We start from the raw sequence: 14,375 nt of genomic DNA on the forward strand, positions 1-14,375 counted from the left end.
CGGCCTTCAATTCTGGACAAAGTTTCTATCCAAAAGCCCAATTGCGCTCTTTTTCTTCTGAGAATTGTACTTTACATCCACATATGTGGTATGTTCTTACTCAGAAGAAATGGGGTTACACATTTTGGGGGGCTTTTTCCCTATTTTCCCTTGAGAACATGAAAAATTTAGGGTAACACCAGAATTTTTGTGAAAAGAAATTTTTCAAATGGGGGTCACATGTGGGTATTTATTTTTTTAGCCTTTATGTCAGAACCGCTTTAAAATCAACCACACCTGTGCAAATCACCAATTTAGGCCTCAAATGTACATAGTGCGCTTTCACTTCTGAGCCCTGTTATGCACCCGCAGAGCATTTTACGTCCACATATGGGGTATTTTCATACTCAAGAGAAATTGCGTTACAAATTTTGGGGGTCTTTTTTTTCCTTTTACCTCTTGTGAAAATGTATTGGGAAACACCAGCATGTTAGTGTAAAAAAATAAAAATAAATTTAGAATAACATGCAAGTGTAGACCCCAACTTTACCTTTTCATAAGGGGTAAAAGGAGAAAAAGCCCCCCAAAATTTGTTAGGCAATTTCTCCCGAGTACAGAAATACCCCATATGTGGCACTAAATTGCTGCCTTGAAATACGACAGGGCTCCGAAGTGAGAGAGCGCCATGTGCATTTGAGGCCTGAATTGAGGATTTGCATAGGGATGGACCCGGATGCAAGAATTACACTTGCCTCCTCCACCAATTATTTGCCAAAATTTGCTGCATCTAAAACTTGTAGCAAGAAACTCACTGTAAACCTGCCCGTGTGAATGTACCTTGTACATTCACATGGGTGGGGCAAACCTCCAGCTGTTGCTAAATTACAACTCCCAGCATGCCCTTTGGTTATTGTGCATGCTGGGGGTTGTATTTATGCAACAGCTGGAGGCACACTGGTTGCAAAACACTGAGAGTTTGTTACTTAACTCAGTGTTTCGCAACCAGTGTGCTTCCAGCTGTTGCAAAACTACAACTCCCAATGGTCTATCAGTGCATGCTGGGAGTTGTAGTTTGCAACAGCTAGAGGAACACTGGTTGTGAAACACCGAGTTAGGTAACAAACTCAGTGTTTTGCAACCAGTGTGCCTTCATGCTGGGACTTGTAGTTATGCAACAGCTGGAGGCACACTACTGCAACTCCCAGCATGCCCTTTGGCGGTCCGTGCATGCTGGGGGTTGTAGTTATGCAACAGCTGGAGGCACAAAAATGTGCTTCCAGTTGTTGCATAACTACAACCCCCAGCATGCACAAACTACCAAAGGGCATGTGTGCATGTATGCAAGGCCCTTGTGTGCATGCTGGGAGTTGTTGCTTAGCAACAGCAAGAGGCCAGCCTTACCTCTTGCCGCTGCGCAGTGGAGATCCGCCTGCCGTCGCCGCCTTCGCTGCTGGGGCCCCAATTCTGCCGCAGATGCTGGGGATCGGGGGCCCCAGCCTCAGGTGAGGGCTCCCGGCACCCGCTCTCGCCCTCGGGAACAGGGGTAGAGGGGGTGCCGTTAGGGACACCCCCACAGCAGGCGTCCTGATTCGTTGGCCGTTAACGACCGACGAATCAAAACGATCTTGATGTGGCACCAGTGCCACCTCACTCCTGCTGCTAAATGATGATAGGTGCCATCTCGGATGGCACCTGTCATCCTTTTTCTCCGGGTCACCGGGACCCGATTGACCCGGAATTGCAGCAAATCACTGACATGGGGGGGGTCTCTGAATTGATCGCTGACATGGGGGGGGGGTGTCTAAGGACCCCCCCAGGCATTGTCAGGGGATGCCTGCTAAATTATTTCAGCAGGCATCCCAGTCCGGTCCCTGCCCGGTGAGCAGCGGGGGCTGGAAATACTCATGGCCTACAGATACGCCCTGTGTCCTTAAGGATTGGGAATGCAGGGCATATGCATATGCCCTGCATCCCCAAGATATTAAGAAATAGAGATCATTCTACCAGAGCACTTTCCTCTTCATGGACACAAAGTGCATCTGCTTCTGTCAAACTAATTTGTGAAGCTGTTACTTGAAAAAATGTACATACCTTTTCCAAGCACTATAGACTTGGCATTAGAGCAGGTGAAGACATGGCATTTGGGTGTAAAGTGCTGTGGTCCCTTCTTAAACTTTTCTTTGGTATTTTCCAAGGTGATGTCATGGAGACAAAAGAAATGGGTAATTATACTCACCGATAATTTGATTTCTGGGAAGTCTCCACGACACTACCCATATATCCCATCCATTTTTCTTTGGTTCCTTTGGTGATGGGTTGTTTTTGTGGTATACACTCTATCTTTCCTACTCTGTGTTCTTTAGAAATACACTGAGAGGGAATGGAAAGGGAGGGTATTTTAACCTTTCAGTGTTTTTCCTGTCCAATCAGACAGAGGCAATCTCATGATGCTATCATGGAGACTTCCCAGAAATTGAATTATCGGTGGGTATAATTCACCATTTCACCATCATCACAGACAGGGATTCTTAACTGTAAGAGCATAAAGACTATGGAACTTAAGGTGGGAGGTGACTTATTTCCCTCCCACACATCAGTTGCCCCACCCATTGCAGCACAGCGCAACCTGACACACAAGCTTTGGATCTATGTGATGATGAACACAAAGACAATGAAAATGTAACACCAGCCATGATGCAAAGGTAAGGGAAGTACTTTATTAACAAAACAATAATGGTCATAGCTGGCAAAATAGTAGAAAATTAACATAAGCACATTGTGCTGTACAAATTAATAACATTATTATTTTATCTGACGTTTTATTTTACTGTCATCGACCAACAGGAGTTTTGATTGCAATGAATTTTAGCTGGACCACAATATGGCCATATATAAGATGAATATATTTTTACATTATTTACAAAGAATGGTAATCAATCGACAAAGTTGATTGGGGTGAACAACCACTTACTAGTGGGTGCTTAGGGTACAGCTAATCAGCAGTTAGAATTTAGGGAAGTATATGTTCCACTCCCTATAGACCCTACCAGGGATTATATAACCTCCTTAAGGAGGGAGTCGAGAAACAGTTCTTGTCAGAGTATTAGCTGAGAGACTTATTTGGAAAAACCCCAAACAACCATACTGTTACTTTTTGCCCAAAACGGATAAGTGTCTCTTCTCACCCCGGGGATGGCCCATCATGGCTGGAAGCCCCTGTCCCATTACCTTGCCTTGGTACTGTACCCAGTTCTACAGACTTTGCCATCATACATCAAGGACACTAGTGACTTTTTGTGTAACTCGGAATTGATGGTGTGGCAGGAGGATTATAATCTGGCTAATCTGGACATGAAGAGCCTGTAACCACGTCCCTTAGGCTCTTGCCTGGATATATTCTTGCCCCAATAAAAAACACAGAACGTGCTCCTCAGATAACCAGTAAACACTAAGTGCAATGTGCAGTACAACTTTGGATAGAGCATAGACTAACGAAGATCCCTGCAGCCTCTTCTAGCCTCAAACAGACAGCTTACTTCAAACTTTCTTCCAGGTGGGGGCTGGATAACTCAGGCGCTGGGAGTCTTCTGTTAAGAACAACTTTTTATTTTCCTATAATGCAACACATTTTGCGGATGTTCGGCTTCATAAGGCATCATTAACGGAAATCGAAAAAAAAAAGTTGTTCTTAACAGAAAGTCTCTCAGTGCCAACTAGTCCAAAGAGTTATCCAGCCCCCACCTGGAGGAAATTTGGATATTCTTGCCCCAGTAGTGCCAGTGCAACTACTGAATATTATAAAAAAAACAATAACACTTTAAGCTCCAGGGTTCATCTGCACCCCCGTTTGTCACAACCTTTCCTGCAAGAGCTTTTCTATTCAAAATATTATACTTCAAAGGGGATCTCCAGCACCTCATAGTTAGACCCTATGCATGGTAGATTGTTAGGGTGTCTGCCTCATGGCACCTTACTGAGCAGGAGTGCCTGATATCACACTCTCTGCAAGTAAAGGGGTCTAAGAGTTAATACCAAGCACAGCAATTATTAAAGGTGCAGAGCCATGGTAAACAATGAAGGGATCCCATCCAACTCCTCAGCTGACCAGTCAGGGTATCAGTAGTTGGACCCCCCATAAATCTGATATTGATATATAATAAGGATATTCACATCACGATTTTGCCATACTGTTTTGAATCAGTTTTTTTTTTTTTTATAGGAAAACGTATGCTTCAAAAACTATGCAAACTCATGCTCATAATTTAAACCATATACAGTTTTAAACCGTATGTGGTTTGAATTTTGATCAGTTTTTGTAAAAAAAAGTATACATTTTTCTAATTAAAAATTTTTATTCCAATAAAGATTTCATTGTTTTATTGAAATTCCAAGGAAAGTAGCAAGTTATAGTACTTTTCATATGAGTCAACACTTCTACTGAGCATGTGCAAGACAAAACCGTATACAAAAAAAAGTATGCCACTGCTGACACATACAGTTTGCATACGGTTTGCATTGGCTTCAATGTTAACAAAAATTGGATGAGGTGCATATATGGTTTTAAAACAGGACACAAAACCTTAGTAGACTATGGGAAAAAAAACGTACAAGCACAAAACCGTACACAACTGGATGCATCTTGGTGTGTAAGATTTTGTATAGAAAGTCAATGTATACAGTTTCCAATACAGTGGCATATGGTTTTCATATACATAACCGTACACTGGAAACAAAATTGTAATGTGAATGCACCCTAACATACTCCTTATCTTTATTCTCATTATCATCACAGGCAAAACAGAATGTCTCAGCTTAGTTTTAGGTCTATTTCTAGATTTCTGGATTTTTTTAAATATAGATAGTAAAATGGAAAATTCGAAAATACATCACCAAAAAAAAACATAAAAACTTGATTGAAACAATAGGTATATTATGTGTATTGCACTTGCATTACTTATCATTACAAATATTTGACTACTAATACATTTCACAAATCTCTTTTATCTGTCACTTTCATATGATGATCACCTAATATAACCTACATCATCTAATCATTTTTCCTCACAATACTTTCCTTGGCATTTACCAAATTGGAAATAATTATTGGCAGCTCCACCTCCCATCTAGTGTTTCATAGAAAAGAATGGCTGAAGATGACATGTTATCTAATCAAACATAATTGCGTCTTGATGAGACAGTAAGGAGCAGTAATGCACTCAGCAGCAGATCTCAGTGTCCAATTCCCATTTCTGACTGTGTCATGAAAAACCAAATGATGTCTAAGGAGACCATCCCCATCATCAGGCTCCATAAACCTGCTTGTGCTGGCCAGTGACAAATGGGACATCAGCACCTGGTTAGGCATAAATCTATGACTAATTTAGTAGAAATTAATGGTAATGTAATTGCGAATAAGCACTAGGGGGACAGAAAGTAAGGTGAGTGCCATTCATCTCCTGCCAGCACAGTTATTAAGCAGTGATTTGTGGCAGGATTGAGGGCTGGAGGATAGTGGGGTGGATGGACCTCTGGGGTGTCATTGAAATCCCTGACACAAGCAAAGAATTGAAGGGGACCTGTATTATGATTTATGAGCAGGAAAGAAGGACACAGCTGCGGTTTAGCTGAGCTATGTTACTCTCCCTCCAATGACTCCTGGTTCTTTTCTGTAGTTGCTGGCGGTCACTTGGGACCTAGAGTACATAATAGGAATAAATGAGTGTTCAATGAAGTGTATGTAGATCTTTTTCTCAAACAGCAGCAGTCTGTAGGTTCAGTGCTGATCACAGAAACTGAGTAAAGAAAGTTTGCAGGAACTTTTTGATGCACTTTTGCATTACATTTGGTTAGAAGAGAACCATATGGGCTCACTATTAATGTGCAAGAGTCTAGGCTTAGATGGCAGCGTGACTGGAGGAGATATGGTAATCTAGTGATATTACATTCCAGTGTCATCTGGGACCTCAGCAATAACATTGCACCTTTTTTTTTATTAGATGTAAGTACAGAGTGGGTAGCATTTGTGAAAACAACTTACTCAGAAACTCCCTATCCAGTACATATAGTAACAGCAAAGTGACAATGACAACAGCTCTCGGAACCTCTCTGTGACACTGTTGCATATGTATGTACTGCATATGCAAGATGGTCAAGTTGTGTTGGAAGAAATGTCTGTGAAGGCAGGGGCTTTTATGGTAATGGAACAGTAAACAAAACTAATACGGTGGACAAGATAACTAAAACACCAACTACAGATAAAACATATATATTTTTTTTAAATAAAGGGTAGGGCCAACTTTTGCACATGTACATACGTAGAGGAATAGACAAATATGAACATTTACATCAATTTTGTTCCACCAGTCAACTAATACAGATGCTAGTAGGTTAAGGGAAGCAGGTGGTGGGAATCTACTCCTGTGTTCTCAAAAATTCCCCAGGCATGCTGAATAGTGGTGACTGGGTAGCCAGGATAGATGCTTCACTTCATTTTCATGCTACTTGAATCAAGATCCAATGCATGGCACAGTGTAGAAAGAAGCTTTTGTGGTGACAGGATACAAGGATGATTATGGTGCAGGCTTGCTGAGGGTTGTTGTCCTTTAAAGAGTACCTGTCATCAAATTTTACTTTTAATATAGTATTCCTTGTGTAATTAGCAGACACTTTCCCATTCACTTGCTTTTAAAATTATCAGCATAAATATGTTTCAAATGTAATGCAAAAAACGGCTGCTAGGTTGCTCTATTCTGTTCCCTGCCACAATTAATACAGTGAGTTTGGTCTCCTCCCGACCTGGCAGGAGACCAAACTCAGGAAGTGTTTCTCTGCAATGAGCTTGATTGACAGTTGCACAGAGCCTCACTGAAACATGCACATAGCCTCACTGAAAGCTGCAAAGAGCCTCACATGTCTTCTATTCATCACAGTACTGCAACAATGTGGGGGCAGATTTTGTCCCCCAGCAGGCCTCAGTGATGTCATGCCTGCTGGGAAACGCCCACTTTCTCCTGCAGGGAGATGTAAACAAGAAGAACGGTATGACACACAGGTTTTTAAAGCTCTGAATTCTTTTTTAGGAGTGGGAGGAGTGTTAGTGTAGGGAACACAGCCTGAGTTAGTTTAGAAAAGTTTTATTTGGTGACAGGTACTTTTTAACATCTTAGAAAAACACAGCGATTTTTAATTTCTGAAATTCCTGATTTTTAATTGCTGAAAATCATCCACTTCTGACCTCTCTAACATTTTTTTTCAGTACATGGGTCTAAATGAGGGCTTATTTTTGCGCTGTGATCGGTAGTTTTTATTAGTACCGTATTTGTTTTGATAAGACTTTTTACCTGTTTTGATGGGACACCTTTACATTAAGATATTTATGTTTTGCAGAGAGATCCTTCTTTTCTCTGACGTAGATGATAAACTCCCTCCTGAAGATGAAGAATTTGGACATGATGTCCCTGTGGACAGGGACAGAAAGAAGAACAGTGACTAAATTGTAGAGAGAACTTTACCTTAGTAGAGGAATTGTGGCTTTGGCATAGGTATGCCTAGTAATAGCAAAGCTAGAAAATATGCACACTGTGCTCACTGACTAGACTACTCAAAGTGCAGGGCTAAGAGCAGGGCCAGATCAACATAGGGACTGATGGAGCTGCAACTCCAGGCCCCTATATGAAAATAGGCCCATCTGGGGTCAGAAGGAAAAAAAAAAAAGGTCAAACGTTGTTGGGGAGGGGGGCGGGTCTCAGGAGAGGGGTGTGGTTATAAGAAAGGGGTGTGTCCTGTGGGTGCACATCGGGTATATCAGGGCATGTAGGAAGTAACTAACTGCAACTCCCGGCATGGCCCTATACAGCATATGGATGTGCAAATGACTCAACACTACAACTCCCAGCATGTTGCACTTTAACCTATCCTATACTACTATATACTACTATATAGTGCAACATGCTGAGAGTTGTAGTTTGGGGTCAGCTGCAGAGCCAAATGCTATATTAGGGCATGCTGCAACTCCCAACGTTCTCTGATACATTCTATGGCTCTGCAGATGACTTAAAACTAGGTTGTATCAGGGAATGCTGGGAGTTGTAGTAAGTAATTAACTGCGTCCCAGCATGCCCTCATACAGCCTATGGCTCTGCAGCTGTAAAAGCTAAAACCTGTGTTGCTCTATAACTCATACTGTGAGTTATAGTTTTGGTTTAGGCTGTATCAGTGCATGCTGGGAGTTGTAGTTGGTAACTAACTGCAACTCCCTGCATACCCTAATACATCCTATGGCTCTGCAGATGACTGAAACTAGTACTACATTTTTTTTAAGTGGGTGGGCCAAATCAATTATGGTTTTGGTTTTTAACCCCAACTTAGCTAGCTACCTAACTAACTATATACCCAGCTACCTAACAACCTAGATAGCTACCTACCTGGTGATCTACCTAGAAATATACCTACTTGGCTACCTGGCTGTCTACCTACCTGGCTACCTTATAACCTACCTACCTGGCTACCTATCTGTCTGTCTATCTACCTAAGAAGCCACCTAGCTAGCTAGCTACCTACCTGAATAACAACCTACCTGCCTGGATATCTGTCTATCTATCTACCTACCTGACTACCTACCTATCTACCTAACTGGCCAACATCCTCTCTACCTGACTAACAACTTACCTACATGGCTATCTATCTACCTACCTAACTAATAAGCTACCTACCTACCTACCTGGCTAACAACCTATCTATCTGGCTAACAAGCTACCGTCATATTTACTTGGTGGAGAGAGAACAATCTATCTACCTAAGCATGTATTTAGTTCACATTTCCCTATAAATAGGAACTAACTAGAGAAAACAGAACCAACTATTGTGTCACATATCTACCTAATGGTGGAATTACCTGCCTACTGTGAGGGATATAACTATTTAATGGTGGACATACCATCCTGCCCACTTTTACTGTGCATGATGCCAAGGGGCGCATTATTACAGTTTGGGGACCTATAGATTGTGTATAATGGGGAGTCTAACATGCTTGTTCTGCAGATGCTGTAGAGATGTGCTTTGGCTAGAAGAAGTCACCATGGCATCTGAGCTAGATGGAGAAGAAAATGACTGCGATCAGAGAAGACATAATTTATGAATCCCTAGATGTAACTGTTATCACTGATATGGTATACAGTCCCTGTGTACAGCTGGTATCTACCTCTATATGTTCCTATATATAATCACTTATATGGTATACAGATCCTGTGTACATCTGGTATCTACCTGTATATGGTCCTGTATATAATCACTTATATGGTATACAGATTTGTGCACAACTGGTAACTACCTCTATATGGTCCTGTATATAATCACTTCTATTGTATAAAGATCTGCTCTACAGCCAACCTAATGTGAGCACTACCTAACTACATACCTACCTAGTTATCTACCTACCTACCTATCTATTGGCCTAGCTAGCAAACAACATAGCTAGCTACTTACCTAGCTACCTACCAACCTGGCTACCCACCTATGTAACACTTGCCCATAATGTAAGTAAATGAAGTTGCACTGCGACCCACAAAAGACTGCAAGCCAGCTCTTGGGCCCATCAAAATCCTCAGCTCCAGGCCCATGATGCACTTAATCCAGCCCTGGCTAAGAGATGTGGTTTTGGCAAAAGCCAGGCCTAGTCTAGTTCTAACAGGATTGGGTCCACTCCTCCTGGGAAAGGGAAGTTAAAATAGGGAATCGCCCTGCACCGGCCGCTAGCGCATTGTTCCCTCATCCCTGGCTGCCAGCAGGGCTGGGATTCGCATCGTGGGACGTGCCCACATGCGAATCCCAGCCAATCACTCACCTCTCTCCCCTGCTGCCTCGGCTGTGTCTCAGCTCCGGAGCGCGTGTCCCCGTCCCTTAGGGCTCGCGTGCTGGAGCTCAAAAATTTAAAGGGCCAGTACGCCCATAATTATTGTGTACACCTGACACCATTCTATAAGTCCATGCACCTCCCACACTTCCCTGCCGGATCTTCAGTGCCCCGAGCCTGAGATTAAGTGACCCTCTTAGCCTTACCCATGTCTCCAGACCTTCCGCTATGTTATTAGACTCTGCACCTTTGCCGCCTGCCTTGACCTTCTGCTACGTTTGACTATGCTTCTTCCTTATCCATCGGTACCTCGCCTTGCCCAGCTACCTGTGTGGTCGAGCCGTGTCAGGGGTAGCAACCTGGGTGTCACCTGCAGCAGCAAGCCCATCCTGCTGAAGACCAGCAGTATTTTAGACTCCGCTCCCCGATGCGGTCCGAGTCATCAGCCACACAGGTTAGAAGATCCACATCCTTTTACCTTTTAGGCTCTTGTAAGACCTTAATGTATGCAATTATGTAGCGCACTGAACATAAAAACATTTGCAATTCAATCCCCATTATCTCTAGTACCTCATACACATTTATGCATTCTGCAAATCTTTTTGCCACATGACAGCTTCTTAGGATAGTAGATGGAAGGGTAGAGCTGGGACAGTGACAGCCATCACGCCCCCTCACATAGACTTGCATAGCGGGGTGGGGGGTGATATCACACTTGGCGGAGTCATGACCTCACGATATTCCGGCCCCGTGGTCCCACCCGGCTGTTTGTGAGCTAGCACCGTGGCATGCAGCTCAAACAGGTGGGTGGAGAATACAAGATTGCGGGGATAAACTGTCTCAGGGCCGGAGTACCTCTTTAATAGCAATATAAGCAATGTGATTGAGAAAACAGGAAGCATTTCTGGTGATGGCAGGTGTGTCATCAACAGTTCAACTTAAAATAGGGATATAGTAATTGCGCTCGTGGCTTCACACTCGGGCTTGTGATTACTACGATACATACATACTTGTATGAAAGACATTAAACTTAACAAAGCTGTCAGATATTTGCCCATAACCGCAATGGAGGGCACGCCTTTAGCGGGCATACCCTGTAATAGTTAAACTGATAAAAGGAAGGGTTGGGAGGGGTCCACAAAATGTCACATGCACCCTGCCAGTAGGTGCAGGGGCGTTATATACCCCTGCCTCATACCCACAACTCCTTAACGCCCCACCTAGAAATTATGGAAAATATGCGGAAAATGCATAAAATAATCACACCTCTAACACAAATGCAGCCTGATAGGCTTAATACTTGTGCTCGGGTCTTCACACTCGTGCTCATGATTACAGCGATACAAACATACCTGTATGAAAGACATTAAACTTAAGGCACCTGTGCCCGCCGCTGCCAACCTATTAGGACATTGTGCCGGGATGGAAACAGGATTTGGTCAGTATACAGGATTTGGTCAGTAACAGTATGGTGGTAATATTCCTCCTCTTTCATTGAACCCCCCCACAATCCCATTGCTCACTCTCAAGTATGCTCACAGAGCCCGTCCGCTGTCTTACGCATCGTCTATGAAAAAAATATTCATAGACGATGGGTAAGACAGCGGATGGTCTCTTTGAGCACACTTGGGAGTGAGCAACGGGATTGTGTGTGTGTGTGTGGGGGGGGGCAGCCTTGAGCTGTGTAAGGGGCCCCAAAGTTTCTGATGGCAGCCCAGCTCTGGTGACCCGATCGCCCAGAAAATAGGGATGATTGAAGCTGTTAGAGACAACGCTAATCATCATAAAGGTTAGGAGTGAGGTGGCAGGGTGTGCCTCTAGCTGTTACATAACTACACCTCACAGCATGCATGCTCTGTCAGTGCATGCTGGGAGTTGTAGTTTTGCAACAGCTGAAGGTTTGTGGGGCGGAGGTTTACAGCAGGTTTCCCTCTTCAAGTTGAGACGCAGCAAATTTTCCTCTACACCCTTACACTGTGGCCCTCCCAATAAAAATGTTAAACGTCTTGTATGGCAGTGTTTCCAAAACCTAGAGCCTCCAGCTGTTGCACAAATAACAACTCCCAGTATTGCCGGACAGCCATTGACTGTCCAGGCATGTTGGGAGTTTTGCAACAGCTGGAGGCACCCTGTTTGGGGGAAACTGACGTACAATATTTTTGGTGGAGGAGGCAAGTGTAACGTTTGCATCCGGCTACACCTCTATGAAAATCCCTAATTTATGCCTTAAATGCGCATGGCGCTCTCTCACTTCGGGGCCCTGTCATATTTCAAGGCAACAGTTTAGGGCCACATATGGGGTATCGCTGTACTCGGGAGAAATGGAATTAAACATTTTTTCTCCTTTTACCCCTAAAATAAAATTTTTACACTAACATGCTGGTGTTGCCCCATACTTTTCATTTTCATAAGAGGTAAAAGGAAAAAGAGACCCCCAAGATTTGTAACACAATTTCTCCCAAGTACGGAAATACCCCATATGCGGGCGTAAAGTGCTCTGCTGGTGCACATCATGGCTCAGGAGTGAGAGCGCACTATGTACATTTGATGCCTAAATTGGTGATTTGCACAGGGATGGCTGCTGGTTACAGCAGTTCTGATTTAAACACATAAAAAAAAAAAAACACCCACATGTGACCCCATTTTGGAAACTACACCCCTCATGGAACGTAACAAGGGGTGCAGTGAGAATTTATACCACACAGGTGTCTGACAGATTTTTGGAACAGTGGTCTGTGAAAATAAAACATTTAATTTTTAATCACCCCTGTCCACTGTTCTGGCACCATGGGGGCTTTGTAAATGCACATGGCCCCAGACTTCTATTCCAACCAAATACTCTCTTCAAAATTCCATTGACAGAGCACTTTACATCCACATAAGAGATATTTCCTTATTTGAGAGAAGTGGGGTTACAAATTTTGGGGGATATTTTCACTTATAACCCCTTGTAAAAAAATGACAGCATTTTAGTGAAAAAAAATAAAATTTTTCATTTTCACGTCCAAATTTATTGAAAATTCGTCAAACACCTGTGGGGTGTTAAGACTACTGTACCCCTTGTTACGTTCCTTGTGGGGTGTAGTTTCCCAAATAGTGTGCTATGTTGGGTGTTTTTCGCTGTTCAGGCAACATGGGGGCCTTCTAAATGAGACATGCCCCCCAAAAACCATTTCAGCTAAATTTGCTTTCCAAAAGCCCAATGTTGCGCCCACAAAGCACTTTACATGCACATATGAGGTATTTCCTTACTCGAGAGAAATGGGGTTACAAATTTTGGGGGGGCTTTTTCTCCTTTTACCCCTTGTAAAAATAAAAAATATGGGTCTACAAGAACAAGTTCGAGTAAAAAAATTTAGATTTTGCATTATGGGGTATTTCAAGCATAAAGACCCTCAAATTCAATTCAAAACTGAAAAATTCTGATTTTTAAATTTACGTGAAAAATTGGAAAATTGCTGCTATACTTTGAAGCCCTTTAATGTCATCAAAAAGTAAAATCATGTCAGCTTTATGATGTCAACATAAAGTAGACATATTGTATATGTGAATCAATATATAATTTATTTGGTATGTCCACTTTTCTTACAAGCAGAGAGCTCCAAAGCTATAAAAATGCAGAATTTTCAATTTTTTTCATGAATTTTTCTATTTTTAACCAAGAAATGATGCACGTATCAACGAAAATTTACTACTATCATAAAGTAGAATATTTCATAAAAAAAAAAAAATCTCGGAATCAAAATCATAAGTAAAAGCACTCCAGAGTTAATAATGCTTAAAGGTATACTCCGGTGGAAAACTTTTTTTTTTTTGTAAATTACTTCTATTAAAAAATCTTAATCCTTCCAGCTGAATACTACAGAGGGAATTATTTTCTTTTAGGAACACAGAGGTCTCTGCTGACATCATGAGCACAGTGCTCTCTGGTGACATCTCTGTACATTTTAGGAACTGTCCAGAGAAGCATACATTTGCTATGGGGATTTTCTCCTATTCTGGACAGTTCTTAAAATGGACAGAGAGGTCGGCAGAGTGCACTGTGCTCATGGATCAGCAGAGAGCTCTGTGTTCCAAAAAGAAAATAATTTCCTCTGAAGTATTCAACAGCTAATAAGTACCAATAGTATAAAGATTTTTTAATAAAAGTAATTTACAAATCTGTTTAACTTTCTGGCACCAGTTGATTAAAAAAAAAAAAAAGTTTCCCCATTTAGCCCCTTAACCCCTTAACGACGCAGGACGTATATTTACGTCCTGCGCCGGCTCCGGCGATATGAAGCAGGTCAAAGCTGACCGCCGCTTCTAAAGTGAAAGTGAAACTATCCCGGCTAGTCAGTCGGGCTGTTCGGGACTGCCGCGGTGAAATCGCGGCGTCCCGAACAGCTTACAGGACACCGGGAGGGCCCTTATCTGCCTCCTTGGTGTCCGATCAACGAATGACTGCTCCGTGCAATCCCTATGGGACCTATAACACTGCAAAAAAAAAAGTAAAAAAAAGTGTTAATAAAGGTCATTTAACCCCTTCCCTAATAAAAGTTTCAAT

The sequence above is a fragment of the Hyla sarda genome, chromosome 11 (assembly GCF_029499605.1).
Source record: "Hyla sarda isolate aHylSar1 chromosome 11, aHylSar1.hap1, whole genome shotgun sequence".
NCBI lineage: Eukaryota > Metazoa > Chordata > Amphibia > Anura > Hylidae > Hyla > Hyla sarda.